Here is a 17,976-nt window from a genome sequence, read left to right on the forward strand (position 1 = left end):
GTTTCTTTAGGCAAAATAAAGTTACTTCTTTTTATTTCTTCTTGAAAACTTACTTTTCAACTCTCAGGAGTACTGTGTTTCTAGAGAAAGAGGGGGAAAGGAGCAAAGCATGAAAGAAGAATTGGAAGAATAGAATTATTAGAGACAGTAATGTGCAGCTGGACTTATTTCTATATACATGGTTTAATGTGAAGCAGATCCTAGCAGATGATAGAAAAGGTTTGTTTGATGTTTTCTTTGCCTTTCTGCAAAATTTCCCCATCTATTCTTTCCTCCTCTGAACCTCAGATGTAGGAATCTCGATTAAAAAATTTAATATTTGACTTTGTGCTGTCTAGGTATTTCTCAGCTGCAAGATTGCCTAAAATTCTAAGACTTTAGAAAGTTAGAATTGAAAAACACATTGCACACCATTTGTCCAAGTTCCTCAGTTTCAAATGTGGAAATCAAGGCCTGGGTAATGCAAATGACTTGCCTAAGTTCACACAGCGAGTGAAGGATGGGGCCAGAATGGTAAGGCAAGTCTGGTTGCTGTCAGATGAGGAGTTTGGATACTAGATCACACTTCTCTTGCCTTCTAAATTAGATTTGTAGAAATCTCATCCAAATGTTCATTCTTGCATTCAGCTAACAGATGTTTGAAGAATGTGTTCTATGTGTCACACATGCGCCAGGAACCAAGATACACAGAATAAACTAACGGTCCCAACTCTAGCAGATCAGGAGTGGAGACCAAGCACTCCTTTGAATACACATCCTCATAGGTGGATGAGGATGTGTATTAACAGGTGTTACCCAGTTCTCCTTCCCAGACAGGGTGGAAGGTGAGGAGCATTCATACAGAGGGATGGGTTTTAGCCATGCAAAAAAGATGGTATGGCATGCAAGTTAAGGAGGTGTGAGGATGAACTGGGATACCTGGAGGGAGGGAGCCTCTTGGGGAGTGGTGGGCAAAGAGGCTATGGAAATAGACCAGATTGTGAAGGGTGTGATACAGCATACTAGAAAGATAGCCTAAGTTATGTGTGTGTGTGTTAAGTCACTTCAGTCGTGTCCAACTCTATGCAATCCTATGGACTGCAACCTGCCAGTCTCCTCTGTCCTTGGAATTCTCCCAGCAAAAATACTGGAGTAGGTTGTCATGCCCTCCTCCAGGAGACTATGCTATAGGGAATGGTAAGTTACTGGTGGTTTTTAAGCAAAAGTATAATATGCTCTGATAATATTCCCTCTACTCTTCTTAAATCCTCACCTAGAGTCAGGCTGGTGCTGGGTAGATAATAACATGAACTTAATTGACTTAGAAACAAGATTCAGTAGAAAATTTCCAATCACAAGTACATCTTCTCCTTCAGGGATTTCTGGAAAATAGCATGCTTTATTAATTAAAATTTAGCAGCATTTTTCGAAGAGCCATAATGTGTTATACATATCATAATTACTATGTAATTATGTATTTCAATCTTTGAAATAAAGTAGAAGGCAATGGCACCCCACTCCAGTACTCTTGCCTGGAAAATCCCATGGACAGAGGAGCCTGGTAGGCTGCAGTCCATGGGGTCGCTAGAGTCGGACACGACTGAGCGACTTCACTTTCACTTTTCATTTTCATGCATTGGAGAAGGAAATGGCAACCCACTCCAGTGTTCTTGCCTGGAGAATCCCAGGGATGGGGGAGCCTGGTGGGCTGCTGTCTAGGGGGTCACACAGAGTCGGACATGACTGAAGCGACTTAGCAGCAGCAGTATATCATTTATTCTCTCTCTCTTGTTTTTTATATATTTTGATTGAGATATAATTCATGTACCATAAAATTTACCTTTTAAAAGTATACACTTTGGCGTTTTTAATTTTAGTATATTCACAAAGCTGTGCAGCCATCTCCACTAATTGTGGAGTGTTTTCATCACCCCTAAAGAAATGTTATACCCATTAGCAGTCACCCCTATTCTCCCCTCCATCCCCCAGCCTCTGACTACCACTAATCTACTTGCTATAGATTTTTTTTCCCCAAAGGATTGGCCTATTCTTGACTTTTCATATAAATAGAATTGTATAATTGATGTCCCTTTGTGAATAGCTTCTCTCACTTAATGTTATTAAGGTTTAGCCATGTACCATCATGGACCAGTACTTCATTCCTTTTTATGGAAGAATAATATTTTATTATAATATACACCACATTTTATTTGGAGAAGGAACTGGCAACCTATGCCAGTATTCTTGCCTGAAGAATCCCAAGGACAGAGGAGCTTGGAGGGTTAGAGTCCATAGGGGTGCAAAGAATCAGACACAACTGAGTGACTAGCGCATACACATTTTGTTATCCATTCATAAATTAATGGACATTTGAGTGGTTTCCATTTTTTGGCTATGATAATGTTGCTTTGAATATTCATTATAAGTTTTTGTGTGGGCCTGTGTTTTTTTCTTGAGAGTATGTATATCTAAGGACAGAATTTCTGGGTCGTATGATAATTCTATATTTAATCTTTTGAGGAACTTCCAGGCTATTTTCCACAGCACCATTTTATGTTCCCACCAGCAATGGACAAGAACTTCAATTTCTACATATCCTCCATATCCATATATACTGCTTAGATTCTATATTTCCTTCTATGAACAGTGCCAAATAGTAACATTCTCCAATATTTTTTAGAATATTTTTACAGTCTCCATTTGTGACTCTAGCATAAACTGAGAGCCTTTACTTTTCATGAGCTTGCTCTGTGGAAAAAAGTGAAAAACCGTTACTTACTCAGTCATGTCTGACTCTTGGCGACCCCATGACTGTAGCCCGACAGGCTCTCTGTCCATTGTTCTGTAGATGTTTGTAAACTAACATTTTGTTTCATCTGTGATACTTAGTATTAAACCTTGCAGAAAATGTTGTAAAGTGAAATTTTATCAGTGACACCAGTAAATTACAATTCCCTGTCCTCTAGGCTGTGTATTGTCACCCTGCTTATTTAATTTATATGCAGAGAACATCATGAGAAATGCTTGGCTGGATGAATCACAAACTGGAATCAGGATTGCTGGGAGAAATATCAGTAACCTCAGATATGCAGATGACACCACCCTTATGGCAGAAAGCAAAGAACTAAAGAGCCTCTTGATGAATGAAAGAGGAGAGTGAAAAAGTTGGCTTAAAACCCAACATTCAGAAAACTAAGATCATGGCATCTGGTCCCATCACTTCATGGCAAATAGATGGGGAAACAGTGGAAACAGTGACAGACTTTATTTTTTTTAGGCTCCAAAATCACTGCAGATGGTGACTGCAGCCATGAAATTAAAAGACGCTTGCTCCTTCAAAGAAAAGTTATGACCAACCTAGACAGCATATTAAAAAGCATACTTTGCCAACAAAGGTCTGTCTAGTCAAAATATGGTTTCCAGTAGTTATGTATGGATGTGAGAGTTGGACTATAAAGAAAGCTGAGCGCTGAAGAATTGATGCTTTTCAACTGTGGTGTTGGAGGAGACTCTTGAGAGTCCCTTGGACTGCAGGAGATCCAACCAGTCCATCCTAAAGGAAATCAGTTCTGAATGTTCATTGGAAGGACTGATGCTGAAGCTGAAACTCCAATACTTTGGCCACCTGATGCGAAGAACTGACTCATTGGAAAAGACCCTGATGCTGGAAAAGATTGAAGGTGTAGAGGAGGAGAATGGGACGACAGAGGATGAGATGGTTGGATGGCATCACTGACTCAATAGACATGAGTTTTGAGTAAATTCCGTGAGTCGGTAATGGACTGGGAGGCCTGGTGTGCTGCAGTCCATGGGGTTGCAAAGAGTCAGACACAATTGAGCAATTGAACTGAACTGTCCTTATCTGGGGCCTTTTCCAGTTGGTAACAGACAAGGCCATTTATCTCAAAATTTGAAGAATCCTTAGCAAGAAAATAACATCGCAAGATGAGATCACCAGAGAGGCATGGCCAAGAGTTCTTCTTCTGCCCCTTTTCATAATATTCCCCACTGTTTATTTACTGATTGAATTGTTGTGGTGGGAGACACAGTGTTTGCTGCCCTGGGAAGGGGTTAGGAGATAGGCTGGGGTTTGGTGATAACAATAGAGGGAGTGCGTGCCCCGCCCTTATTACGTTGTTGGAGGTACACCAACCTGAGGTGTAGAAGCCTACATGTTTCTCTCTGCCTGAAGGCTTGTTTTGATCACTTTAGTGAATTCGTCTGCCTTTAAACCGGAAGTACCAGGGCATTATCAGCCCAGGAGCAGTCCCTAACCAGCAACTGATTACAAGAGTTGGTACATGTATTGGTTTCCTCTTCATCAAATTACCACAAACTCAAATAAACACAAATGTATTATCTTATGGTTTTGAAGGTCAGGACTCTGTAACACAAGTCCAATGGAACTAAATCAAGGTATTAGCAGGGCTGTGCTCCTCTTCAAAGACCTAGGGGAGAATTGTCCCTCACTTTTTCTAGCTTTTAAACTTCTTTGATTTGTGGCCTCAAATTACTTTGACCTCAGCTTCCATGGTCATATTTTCTTATCTGACTTCAACTCTCTCAACACCTTATTAGGGTTACACTGGATCCATTTGGATAATCCAGGATAATCTCCTCATCTCAATGTCCTTCCTTAATTTTATCACACCAGCACATCCCATTTGTAAAGTAACAACATATCCACAGGTTCTGGTCAATAGAACGTGGATATATTTGGGGGCCATAATTCTGCCTATCTCAGTGTATCATACCCCAATTCTACCACTCCTTGAGTGAGATGGCTCTGAGCATACATTCTGTACAGTTTCCAGACTTTCCCAAGCAGGGCTTTGCTCTAGCTATCCACATTAATTACTTGCTCATTAATATACCCTTTCCTGGTTTCCTTACCTTTTCCTATTTTACGACACCCTATTTCCTGGAATACTCTCCCAAATTCAAATACATGTGGTCCCCAGCTTATGATTATTCTACATTACGCTGGTGTGAAAGTGATATACATTCAGTAGAAATTGTATTTTGAATTTTGATCTTTTCCCAGGTTAGCGATATGTGGTATTTTCTCTTGATTTTGAGCAGCTTTAGTGAACTGCATCTCCTGGTCAACCACTCACAAGAATAAACAACCATTGCATACTCAGACAAGCACTCTGTTTTTCACTTCCAGTATAGTATTCACTACATTACAGAAGATACTCAATACTTTATTATAAAATAGGTTTTGTGTTGGATGATTTTGCCCAACTATAAGCCAAGTGTTGTAAATGCATGTAAGGTAAGCTAGGCTAATCTATGATGTTCAGTAGGTTAGATGTATGAAGCGTACTTTAAACTTGCAATGTTTTCAACTTATGATGGGTTTATTGGGACATAACCCCAAAGCAAGTCAAGGAAGATCTATACTTGCATTCAAATCTCAGGGTCGTCTTCTTAGCTCAGCTGCTTAATATCTGTAAATGCTTAGAAGACTGAATCTTTGAGTACTCTAAAATGATGAGAGTAGGTCAAAAGAACATGGGAGCCAACTTGAAGGAACTCCCACTAGCCAAATCTAGAGAGTAAATAATGATTATAAACGATCACAACCTATTGAATAAAGAAAGAATCCACCAGTCCACTGATAAACAATCAACAAACAAATAAATAAGAAGAGAAAGTCCTTCCTTACAGCCAAATCCAACTACCGAATGAAGAAGGGAGGATAGAATCTCAAAATTATTATTTGGCAAACATTATACTAATAACTGATTCAAGCAAGAAAGTTCAGTGGATGCTAAAACCAGGGAAAAACAGGAGTTTACATAGTCTCAAAGTATTTCTCTACAAGGTCATTACAAAGGGTAAAAGAATAGCTTGACAGTGGAGAAATCTGATAGACATCACCTTAATCAAATTATTTAATTGGTCAATGGGACATATTTATGTGCCTTTCGACAGGATTAATTGAGAGGATCGCAGTGTATTCCTGCCAAAGCAGCATAACTTAAATCTAATCATGAAAAAAAGTGACAGAACCAAATTAAAGGACAGTCTATAAAATAACTGGCCTGTCCTCTTAAAATAAAAGTCAATGTCATGGATTACAAAGTAAGATTTCAAGAACTATTCCAGAATAAAGGAGACTAAAAATACATGAAAACTAAATGAAATACATGATCTTGAGTTTTTATTTTTCTATAAAGAACATTATTAAGGCAACTGAAAAATCTGAACAAGGGTTTAGATAAATAGTATTTTCTCAGTATTAATGGTCCTGATTTTATAAATTGTACTGTGGTTATGTACAAGAATATTATTGTTTTTTGTGGTTAGAATACTTGAAGAATTTTCTTATTTTTAAGAACTGCACACTGAATTATTTAAGGATGAAGGAACATCATATAAGAAACAAATAGTTCAGAAGAGAGAGATAGAAAGAATAAAACAAATGTAGTAAAATGTTATCATTTGGTGTATCTGGGTGAAAAGTATCTGGGAATTTTTTTGTACTAGTTTTGTAGCTTTTGTGTATGTCTTAATTGTGGCAAAAATTTTTAAATGTAAAAAATATTAAGCATTTCATTAATGGAGTCATTGCCCTGCTTACCTACAGGTTGTTGTCTTGATATGTGATAAATAGTATGTCCTTGACTTTCTTAAGCCACATTATCTCTTCACTGTGTCCCAGGGATGTGTTGACTATTGAGTAGAGTTTCTAATACCTGCAACAGAGCACTGGATTGAGAACCAAGAAACTGGAATTTGAGTTCTGACTCAATAGCTGTACAACCTTTGACAGGTTACTTTACTTTTCTTGGCTTCAAACCATGTCTGGAATCTTACAGGTTTTTAACTGTTCTTTGATTCTACTTCATCCCTTTTAGACACTCATCTATGATTCTCTAGTGTTCTTTGGTTATTTGAATAACTGGATTTTTTCTTCTGGATGTGGGATTCATGATGACTTTGCCTTATAATAAATTCCGTTGGATATGGTAACTGTGATTCACATCAAAGAAATTCCCAGTGGAAGGTTATTATTATTATTTGTTGTTGTTGTTGTAAAAGAGGGGAAAAAACCAGGCAAAATATTCAAGAAAATTATTCAGTCTGTGATTCCACTTTTTAGATTTCTCACATAGGAAATTTTATAAGTTTAAGTAATCAAACTTCATGTGAATGACTGCTGGGAGCAATTTTCTTGGTGTAACAAATTAACCTTTTTTGCTGAGTTAGTTTGAGCTGGTTTATTTCCAGAACCTCCAGCCATGTGTGAGTTCCTAAGTTACACTGAAGGGTAGGATGAACAGTCTGGTGGAAACAGCTAGGAACAGGGGAGTTGAGCTCAGCTACTGCATCAGCCCTACAGTTGCTTTGCTCCTTGGTATTTGGCTGGCAGCAGTTCTCTAGTTATTGCCCTTCCTCTTTTTTTAAAGAAAAGGTAATGAGGCTTGAACCTCTCTCTCTTGCCTCTCAGAAGTGCTGCAGTGATGAATGGAAATGCCATTTGCAAACTGCTGTGCATCCTTTTCTAGGGAGATGTTTAACTAACAAAGCATCCTCATCAGGGTACAGTCAGCTCTTGCTGCAGTGCCAGCACCAGGGTATTGCCTCTTCTCATATTAGCATGATCTACTGTGTACTGTACATAGCCACGCTGGGGGGAAGGAACAGACCAGCCTCTTTGTCCCACACCAGTTATTTTTATTCAGTACTTTCATTTTCTTCATAAGACTTGTCATAAGCTGCAATTAATTCCCTAATTATTTAACTTCTCTCTGGTTGCCCATCAGAAACATAAAAGTCCAAGGCATGCAGGAACCAAGTCTGCTTTGCTCTTCTTGTGTCCCCAGCACCCAGCACAGTGCCTGACAAAAAGTAGGGGCTCAATAAAGACCTATTAGTGATGAAATGAATGAACTATATAAACTGTGATCTAATCTTCCTGTTCCTTTATGACAGCATTTGACCACATTTGCCAAGATGCTTAATAACTGCTCATGAGCTTTCAAATTCCAATAACCAAACAGGCAATTTCCCACGAATGTGATTTGAAAGATACCAGTTATGGACAAGAAATAAATAAGCTGACATGTGATAGTGAACATGTGGGCCTGTCTTTTATCAATGGGAGCTTCCTAAGGAGCTTTATCATACATGTCAGGCAGCACTGAAATAGTCAATTCACCAAATAGATTCTTTTTAAATTTGAAAAGTAATTTGCTTATCTCTTTACTTTTCTGGTGAAGACCTCTCACATTTTGTTTTGTTTAAATTATTTTAAAAGTGCATCTTTTTTGGTCAGTTTTAAAAATCTAAACAGCTCACAATACTGAAGCAGAAAGGAGGTCAGGAGATAGTAGGAATATGCACTGAGATGAATCATTTGCCCTAGATAATCTCCGATCTGTGTACTACTTTTCCAGTGATTTATTTTTGTTTCTATACAGCTTTAAAAGTTGAGGTAATATGTGTGTTAAACCTTCCATCAGCCACCTGTGAGGATTTGAGTCACCCGTCTCTCTAGCCTCCTTTGTTCTGGTGCCCAAAGTTTGATGACCTAGAGACACACATGAAATGAGGGTGGGGAGGGATGGTGACTCTCACAGGCTGCTTCAATTCCTTAATGGTAGTCAAGCTTGGGAAAGAGACTTTGTTCTTGAATACTGTACTTTTTTTTTTTGTTCCACTCTATATAAGTTCTGGGGGTGTTTTTTTGTGTGTGTGCGTTTTGGACCCTTCATCTGTGATTATTAATCTCTTTACCTTCCTAAAGAATGACATTGATGATGTCATTATTGTTCAAACCCTTCACCAGCTCCCTAACACTTGAAGAATAAAGTCTTAAGAATTCACTCTGTGCTTAAGTGTTCTTACAGTCAAATTCTAGAATATGTTGTGGCTGTGAGCATAGATTCTGGGATTAAATATCTGATTCTGCCTCTTGGATGACCTTGGGAAAATTGCTTAATCTTTCTAAACCTCCTGTTTTCTCATGGAGCAAACAGTGGAAACTGTCTCATGGGGGTTGTTTTGAAGATTCATTGAAATTATGCATAAAAGGGCTCACTCTTATGCCAACAATACAAAGGCTCAACAGAAGGTTGTTATTTTTACCACTTCTCTCTCCTCTGATCCAGCAAACTGGACTAATTACTGCTACAAGCACTATTGTAAGTACCCCATAATTTATATTTTCTTTGAGACTTCTTCTGCCTCATGCTTTTGCTCACTCCTTCCCCTCTTTCCTGAGTTCAAATGTAATTCATTCTCTGGTATCCTCTCACAGTGTTGCTTCCTAGATAGGCAACACTGCTTCCACAGAAGTAATTCCTCCTGTCCTGCTCCCCACATTTCTAAATGACCTCTTTTCTTTATATCCCCTTGACATTTTTTTTTTCCTAAGGTAAAAGTGGCAGCCACTTGAATCAGGATGTGCTCCAAGACTCCCACTGGTTGAGATCTGGAGCATGTGTTTTCCTTCACCCATATCTTAATGGCAGATCTCCCCAACATGCTGCTCAGCCTTAACTCATAGACACGACTACTCTGTGATCATGTCCAGCACCCAGCAGATGCTCAATATGGAAATGATCTGTGTGGAATGAAAGGAACTCTCTGAGGATGCCATGTGTATCATTCCATCTGAAGACCTCATTTCATCCTACATTGAAACTCCCTAGAAAGCATGTATAGTGAGATTTGAAGAGCCTTTGAGTTTTGAGCCTGGGGAGGATTTGGTGACATATCAGATGTATTTTTTGGCTCAGGAAGGAGAAGGTTTTGAAGCAAAAACAGAAAGGAATTTCCCACATATATTATAGGAACTAAAAGCAAGACTTTGTTGCAATCTCAAGAATGACAGAATGATCTATGTTCATTTCCAAGGCAAACCATTCAATATCACAGTAATCCAACTCTAAGCCCTGACTAGTAATGCTGAAGATGCTGAAGTTGAATGGTTTTATGAAGACCTACAAGACCTTCTAGAACTAACACCCAAAAAAGAGCTCCTTTTCATTATAGGGGACTGGAATGCAAAAGTAGGAAGTCAAGAAACACCTGGAATAACAGGCAAGTATGACCATGGTGTACAGAATGAAACAGGGCAAAGGCTAATAGAGTTTTGCCATGAGAATGCACTGGTCATAGCAAATACCCTCTTCCAACAACACAAGAGAAGACTCTACACATGGACATCACCAAATGGTCAATACCAAAATCACATTGACTATATTCTTTGCAGAAGAAGATGGAGAAGCTCTATACAGTCAGCAAAAACAAGACTGGAAGCTGACTGTAGCTCAGAGCATGAACTCCTTATTGTCAAATTCAGACTTAAGTTGAAGAAAGGAGGGAAAACCACGAGACCATTCATGTATGACCTAAATCAAATCCCTTACAAATATACAGTGGAAGTGACAAATAGATTCAAGGGATTAGATCTGATAGAGTGCCTGAAGAACTATGGACAGAGGTTCGTGACATTGTACAGGAGACAGTGATCAATACCACCCCCAAGAAAAACAAATGCAAAAAGGCAAAATGGTTGTCTGAGGAGGCCTTACAAATAGCTGTGAAAAGAAGGGAAGTGAAAGGCAAAGAAGAAAAGGAAAGAAATACCCATTTGAATGCAGAGTTCCAAAGAATAGCAAGGAGAGATAAGAAAGCCTTCCTCAGTGATCAATGAAAGAAATAGAAGAAAACAATATAATGGGAAAGACTAGAGATCTCTTCAAGAAAATTAGAGATACCAAGGGAACTTTTCATGCAAAGATGGGCAAATAAAGGACAGAAATGGTATGGACCTAACAGAAGCAGAAGATATTAAGAAGAGGTGACAAGAATACACAGAAGAACTATACAAAAAAGAACTTCATGACCCAGATAATCACTATGGTATGATCACTCACCTAGAGCCGGACATCCTGGAATGCAAAGTCAAGTGAGCCTTAGGAAGCATCACTACAAACAAAGCTGGTGGAGGTGATGGAATTCCAGTTGAGCTATTTCAGATCCTAAAAGATGATGCTGTGAAAGTGCTGCACTCAACATGCCAGCAAATTTGGAAAACTCAGCAGTGGCCACAGGACTGGAAAAGGTCAGTTTTCATTCCAATCCCAAAGAAAGGCAATGCCAAAGAATGTTCAAACTACTGCACAATTGCACTCATCTTACACGCGAGCAAAGTAATGCTCAAAATTTTCCAAGCTAGGCTTCAGCAGTACATTAACCATGAACTTCCAGATGTTCAAGCAGGATTTAGAAAAAGCAAAGGAAACAGAGATCAAATTGCCAACATCCGTTGGATAATCGAGAAAGCAAGAGAGTTCTGGAAAAACATCTATTTCTGCTTTATTGACTATGCCAAAGCCTTTGACTGTGTGTATTATGACAAACTGTGGAAAATTCTAAAAGAGATGGGAATACCAGACCACCTGACCTGTCTCCTGAGAAATCTGTATGCGGGTCAAGAAGCAACAATTAGAACTGGATATGGAACAACAGACTGGTTCCAAATAGGAAAAGGAGTATGTCAGGCTGTATATTGTCACCCTGCTTATTTAACTTATATGCAGAGTACATCATGAGAAACTCTGGGCTGGAGGAATCACAAGCTGGAATCAAGATTGCCCTGAGAAATATCAATAACCTCAGATATGCAGATGACACCACCCTTATGGCAGAAAGTGAGAAAGAACTAAAGAGCCTCTTGAAAGTGAAAGAGGAAGGTGAAAAAGTTGGCTTAAAGCTCAACATTCAGAAAACTAAGATCATGGCATATGGTCCCAATACTTCATGGCAAATAGATGGGAAAACAACGAGAGACTTTATTTTTGGGGGATCCAAAATTACTGCAGATGGTGACTGCAGGCAAGAAATTAAAAGACACTTGCTCCTTGGAAGAAAAGTTGTGACCAACCTAGACAGCATATTAAAAAGCAGAGACATTACTTTACTAACAAAGGCCTGTCTAGTCAAAGCTGGACCTACTTTTCTAGGTCCAACTAGAAGTTCTCTTCACTCCCCAAGGGAAAACCCAAGTGAGAGAGGGGGTTAGGTGTGATTGTAGAAATGTCAGACCACTTTGTCTAGAGAAAATGAGGAAAATGGGAGGGGAAAGGAGACTGACTCACAAAAGATCCATTTAAAAGGCTCTTTTTCAGCAAATTTTGTCCTTTGTCTGCTCCTACCGTGGTTGCATGGTACAGAGCTTTTAGGGAGGTGGATATCTCTCTGCTCTCTGTCCTTAGATAGTTGCCTGTCTACACTGTCCCCATTTTTTGGCATTTCTAAAGTGGCTGCATTGCAAGGCTTTTTTCTCGTTTCTCCTCTAGTGGCATTACTCTCCCCAAAACTCTTTTCCAGCCTTGCTATTGGTAGTTGTGAAACATGAGATACATTGAATATGAATTTCTGTTTGTCTTCAAAGCACAAGGTTTTATGAGAAAAACAAACAAACAAACAAAAAGGGTGGCCATGCTATTTTGAACCAAGCTTCCAAAACTGCAGAATTAGGAAGGTGTACTCCAGCGAACCAAACAGAATATGTATTCATCTGCATGGGGAGTGTCTGAGGCTCTCAAATTCACTGATAGTTGCTATATGCCCAGACAGTGTATGCTGCTGTGTGGTGTGTTCAGGAAATCCCAACAATCCCGGGTCACCACAAGTGGCTCAGTCCAAGCAGATGTTTTAGGTTGCGTGATGCCCACAGACTTGGGTTGAAGTTAAGGCAAAATTTCCCAGTCCTCAATACAGAAAAAAAAAAAATAGAAAGAGCAGTCTGTTCCCCAAATCAACCAAATGCACAGCTTGCTCCCTGACGCAGTCCAAAAATCTATTACCAGACAAAAGAAAATCTAACTGGGAAGATGAATCTGTTTCTAGCAAAAACTTGTTATTCACTCCAAAATCAAAATTGTGAATGAATTCATTCATTCAACAAACCACTATTGACTTCTGGATTGCCCAGTGTTTTTCATTGTCTACAAAACTGCTTGTCTCAATTTATATACCTAATGGGAGGCTAACTATAACTTACACTGTCTGTCTAGGGAATGAAGATGATTCCCAATGATTGGAATGAAGATATCTGTAGAATGGTTATTTGAAGCTTTCTCCAGAGAGAGACCAATACTTCAGAGACTGAGTTGATGGAAGGTATAAACAGGCTTGGACAGATTTCCCAGTGGGGGAAAAAATACTACTAAATATTATGTCCACTAATATACTTTTTAAGAGCAGAATTAGGAAAAAGAAACTTCCTATCAGTCTCTTCTTGCTGTCATGAATTTCTATTCTCAGGAATTAATCAAATTAAGAATCCCAAGGAAATCTCATATGAATAGATTCTAGATTCAGAAGTATTTTATATTAGGTTACACTGCAGTGTCTCTGATCTGTTTTACTTTGGGGAACAAAGAGTGGTCCAGTGTGTGAGTTTGGAGGTAGATGTCAAGGTACAGCTTCTTCTTTATTGCTATTGCCAGCCCAAGGCCTAGTTTAATACATTAAAAAATCAGATTTTTTTGAAACCAGAAATGTTTGTATTCAGTGGGTAAAGAGCAAGTTGAACAGAGAATTTTTGTGCTTTATAATCGCACATGATCAGTTTCTGTTTTCCAAACATGCTTCCTATTTCCTTGACACCAGGATCACTGAAGGAAACTTGAACTAATTGCAGGCCTCTCTGATGGTAGCAATTAGGGCAATCTCTCATCTGTGTAATGCTTGAGTTTTACCTACCTCCAGTTGAGACTCCATGTTTAGGCCCCAGGGATTGGGAGGTTTATCAGGTTGCTCCTGCAAGCTTCTCTTATCTCCCCAGGAAGGCCCTCCTCCAGGGATTGTGTGGAAAGGCTAAAAGGAATTAAACTGGGGACAAAGCTCCTCCTGGAGCCGGTACCCTCCGTGTATTACTCAGCCTCACCTTCTCATCCTTGCACAAAAACTATTCTACCTCAGTTTCCTGTTGAGTGACTCTGTATTTTCAGTAGCCCTTTCCTCATCACCAGAGTGCCTCCAGAACCCCCAGCTTCTCTGAGAAGCCTTCTTCCAGGACATAGGACACTCTGTGATCACGGGGCTTTGTTCCCTTCACCCAGGCCGCCTCTCTCTGTTGGCTTGTTGAATGCTCGCCTCATCTTCTAAATCTGAGCTTAGGTGGTGAGATTTGACGTCCGAGTTCCTCAGGTGACTAGAGTTCTTTTCCCCTGTGCTTTCATGCAACCATTTGATCCTCTTGGTGGCCGAGCTCATACTGGGTGATGGTGTATGTGGATGTTCATCTTCCTTTGTGACTGTGCCCTGGAGAGCATAGGCACAGGATGCTTATTTTTATGCCTCTAGTCCTTGAGAGAGGTAAAATGCTCCCAAGAGAAGGAATTTTTCAATCACCAGATATCCATAATCACTGGATTACACACACTTTAACAACAGGCTTTCCATGAGAATTTAATAAATAATATGAGAAGATGCTCATTTTTTTTTGCATGAAGGGAAAAAAAATATACAAGACCATTTATACCAGGATTCTCAATTCTATATTCATAAAGATGTATATTTTATAATTGTTGTATATATACATATATAAATATACACACAGAAGGGAAAAAAGGATTAGAAGAAAGTATACCAAAATCTCACTTGGTTATTTTGATAAACACTATTTGTTCTTACTATTTTTCTCCAGATACTCTATAATGAATGTATGTTCCTGTTATAATCGAAGGGAAAAAAATTACTATTTAAAAATGAATGGCAAGTAGGACTATCTTAAGATGTCGTGGACACATCTAAGCCAGTTAGAATAAAAATTGGTGAAACAGAACATTGTTATGTGTCATATTCTAATCAGAGGAAAAATAATACAGGAGCATACATTTTTAGTTACTGTTCATAGTGGACTTTTTTTATAGTTTCATCGGTAGAACAGGAGGTATTTAAACCAATTTGCTTCTTGTAAGATAGAAAGTAATGTATTTTTAAAGTCTATTGAGATCACAAAGATATGGGATTTAGTCTAGAACGCGTCACTTAATGGGTCCCCTGGGAGTTTATCTTCCCTTTCCTCCCACTATGGCCTCCCTTCCCCCACCCCCTGAATGATTTGCAAGAAAGTTAAGATTAGATTACTCAAGCATCTGTGTTCTCTGTGCTCTGAATGATGTGGTGTAGCTTTAAAAGGCAGAGCAGAGAAGTGATTAAACTGTGAGACTAACCTTAACGGTTACAAAAGAAAAAGAATGAGGCAGCGTTTTTCTTCTTACCAGAAGTCTGTGGCATTAATCCCATGTTTATACACCTTTTGTGGGAAGGTCCTTTCAAGATCCTCACAAGGTCATGAAACCTATCCCTTTTCTTGCTCCTCACTCTCAGGAAGAACCAAATCAATCAAACAAAGGGGCTGGCCAGCCCAGTCCTCTGGGTGCCTTTTAGCTACAAAAACAGTTCAGTGGTCAGTCATGGGCTTTAGAGTCTCACAGCCAGGGCTGAGATCTTGGCTTCATATCTGACTTCAAATTAAGGCTGATGAACTGAGGCTCAGTTTCTCCATGTGAAAAATAAGGATATCTGCATTTCATAAAAATAATCACTTCATAAAACGGTTAAAGATTACATGAGATAATATGGGTCAAGTGATAAGTACAATATCTGGAGCATAAGTGCTCAGTATATGGCAAAATACGGCATCTACTCCAAGTTCTACGCCTACCCATCGCCCCCTGCCTTTTGTTTGTTTGTTTTTTTCTTCTTCAGCTTCAGTGTCTTCCATCTGATTGTATGGATTTACTATCACGAATAGTCCTTTACTTTTTCCTCTCTCTGGCTTACTGTTATTTCTGTATACCGATCTCAAGTTTGGGTCTTAAATTAGATCCCTGTACTCTGAGGCCTCACTGCTGGGCGTGCCTCCTTTTGCTCCATTTTCCCTTCTGTCTCAAGTGCCAAATTGGCTTTTGGGCTCAGTGTTCTACACTCCTGGTCCAGATTTAGCTTGCACACCATTTTATAATGGAAACACTGCAAATTTTATTTATATAAATCTTGAGTTTAAGTTCTCCTTCTTAGAAGCTGTATGATTTCAGGTAAATTGCTTGCATCTTTGAGGTTGAGTATTCATTTTTCTCCTCTCTAGTGGAGGGACAATGCTACCTGCCCTGTACCCACTCCTTGGGGGAGGAGGGTGAATTAAAAGGATTAAACGTAAATAATCCACATGAAGCTCCTAACAGAGGGCTACATACAGAAAAAAACGTTTTTCCCTCCTTCTTCCTTCATAAGTCACCACTGTACGTTTGATTTTCTTCCCTCCAGGACCATCCTGTCTTGTTTGTATTAGTGAGACATGCTAAGACACAGACTGACGCATTAAAATGCTGCTTAATTCAGGGCAGTCCGCTAATAAGGAATTCATGATCATTTTATCAGGGCCCAGGCTGAAATTTACCTTGTCAGTTTAATCTTATGGGGGAGAGAGAGGAAGGCCAAGGTGCAAAGAGGAGGACTGCATGGTCTGACCCACTCTGTACCGAGAGCTACTTTCATGAAGGGAGTGAAACTGGCTTTGCTTCCTATGAAGTAGTATACAACTGACAAAACTCGAGTATGTCAAGAGGGCTATCACATTTATTAAAAACAAGAAATCAAGACATCCTTTTAATGTCTTTCAGCCTCTGGATACTTTTTTCCCCTGGAAACAGAGAAATCCCTGAATAAAAAGATCTCACCAACTCCATAAACTTGGTGGTTATACGAAACCCATTTTTTTTCCAAGTATGTCAGACACACCTTTCCAGTTATAGGAATTCCACATTTCCCTCTTTAAGCTTCAGAGCTAAAGACTGAGTTTGTTACTAACTTTACATACACCTTCCCTGATTTTCTGCTAAGGAACGGAGGAGCTTGGAATTTCTTCCCCAGAATCTTTAAAATTTTCTGAGCATGTAACAGAGAGATTATAGGAGAATTGAAGGTTAGAATTAAAGTTAAGCCTCATGTGAACATAGTTTTGATGGGTATCTCAGAAATTCCTAGCACAAAGCTTTAGAGGGGAAGAGAGAACTTGAAGATATAAAGTTTGCAGAGTCATCTCCCATGAATTCTCCGGTATGTGCTTTCTCTGCCTTCTTCCACGTGCTTGTGACCTCCAGCCTCTCACCTTTGGTAGATGCTCCCCCATCCACCTTAGAAGGGTGCCAGGTGGATGTGGAGGAGACTGGAAGTGAAGGGCCCCATCCTGGTCACCCACTTACAGAACTGAATGGCATCAGGCAAAAGGAGAAGGGAGCAGCAGAGGAGGAGATGGTTAGATAGCATCACCAGAGCAATGGATATGAATCTGAGCAAACTCCAGGAGATAGTGGAGGACAGAGGAGCTGGCACGAGTTACTGACTGAACAACAGCAAATGGGCCTTGGTTGTCTTTTCTATAAAATTGTGAAGAATAAATACCCAGTTTATCAGGACTATTTTGGAGATTAAATTAAATCCTCAAATTCTCAGGATCTGTAATACAGAATAGTAGCCTGAAGTAGCCTAATGGTGAAATGACTGGGAAATGCTATGTACTTCATATTAGTACCATCAAGTGTCCGAGGAGCTCTACAATACTAGACATCCATTTAGTTCTCTCAACCTGTGCTGGGCAATGCTGAATAAGCAGGTACAAAAATAAAGCACTCCCTTGCTATCTCCTTATTCTTACCATGTACCCTAAGTTCCTGACTTGGAGAACAGAGTGAAGGAGATGGTATCACTGCAAGGGGGGCAGAGCAGAGATCTTGCCAACACCAGATCAGATCAAGTCCTGCAGGGATTCTAGGTCAAAATCATTCCAGAGCTCTGGATGAATGGTGATTGTCAAAGTCTTTTAAGAAACATTTTCCCTGCAGGTAATCCCTTATGAATAACAATTAAAAAAAAAAAAAAAAGTCTATTTGCCAGCAGAATGAGAGTGACAGAACTTAGGTGAAGAAGGCATTTTTCAGTTGTATTTAGAATGCATCAGAA

General features: G+C 39.4%; 2 long non-coding RNA genes across 3 annotated transcripts in view; both read left to right on the plus strand.

The window, feature by feature from the left end:
* The window catches only part of LOC133235194 (uncharacterized), a 569,966-nt gene that overhangs the window by 427,829 nt on the left and 124,161 nt on the right, over positions 1-17,976 (plus strand). The gene's annotated exons all lie outside the window — the stretch shown is intronic.
* On the plus strand, positions 1,730-17,905 carry LOC133235192 (uncharacterized). Its single transcript, XR_009732468.1, has 2 exons — positions 1,730-9,134; positions 13,020-17,905. It is a non-coding gene; the product is annotated as an uncharacterized LOC133235192 (long non-coding RNA).

This window comes from Bos javanicus, chromosome 22 (assembly GCF_032452875.1).
Source record: "Bos javanicus breed banteng chromosome 22, ARS-OSU_banteng_1.0, whole genome shotgun sequence".
NCBI classification, from domain to species: domain Eukaryota; kingdom Metazoa; phylum Chordata; class Mammalia; order Artiodactyla; family Bovidae; genus Bos; species Bos javanicus.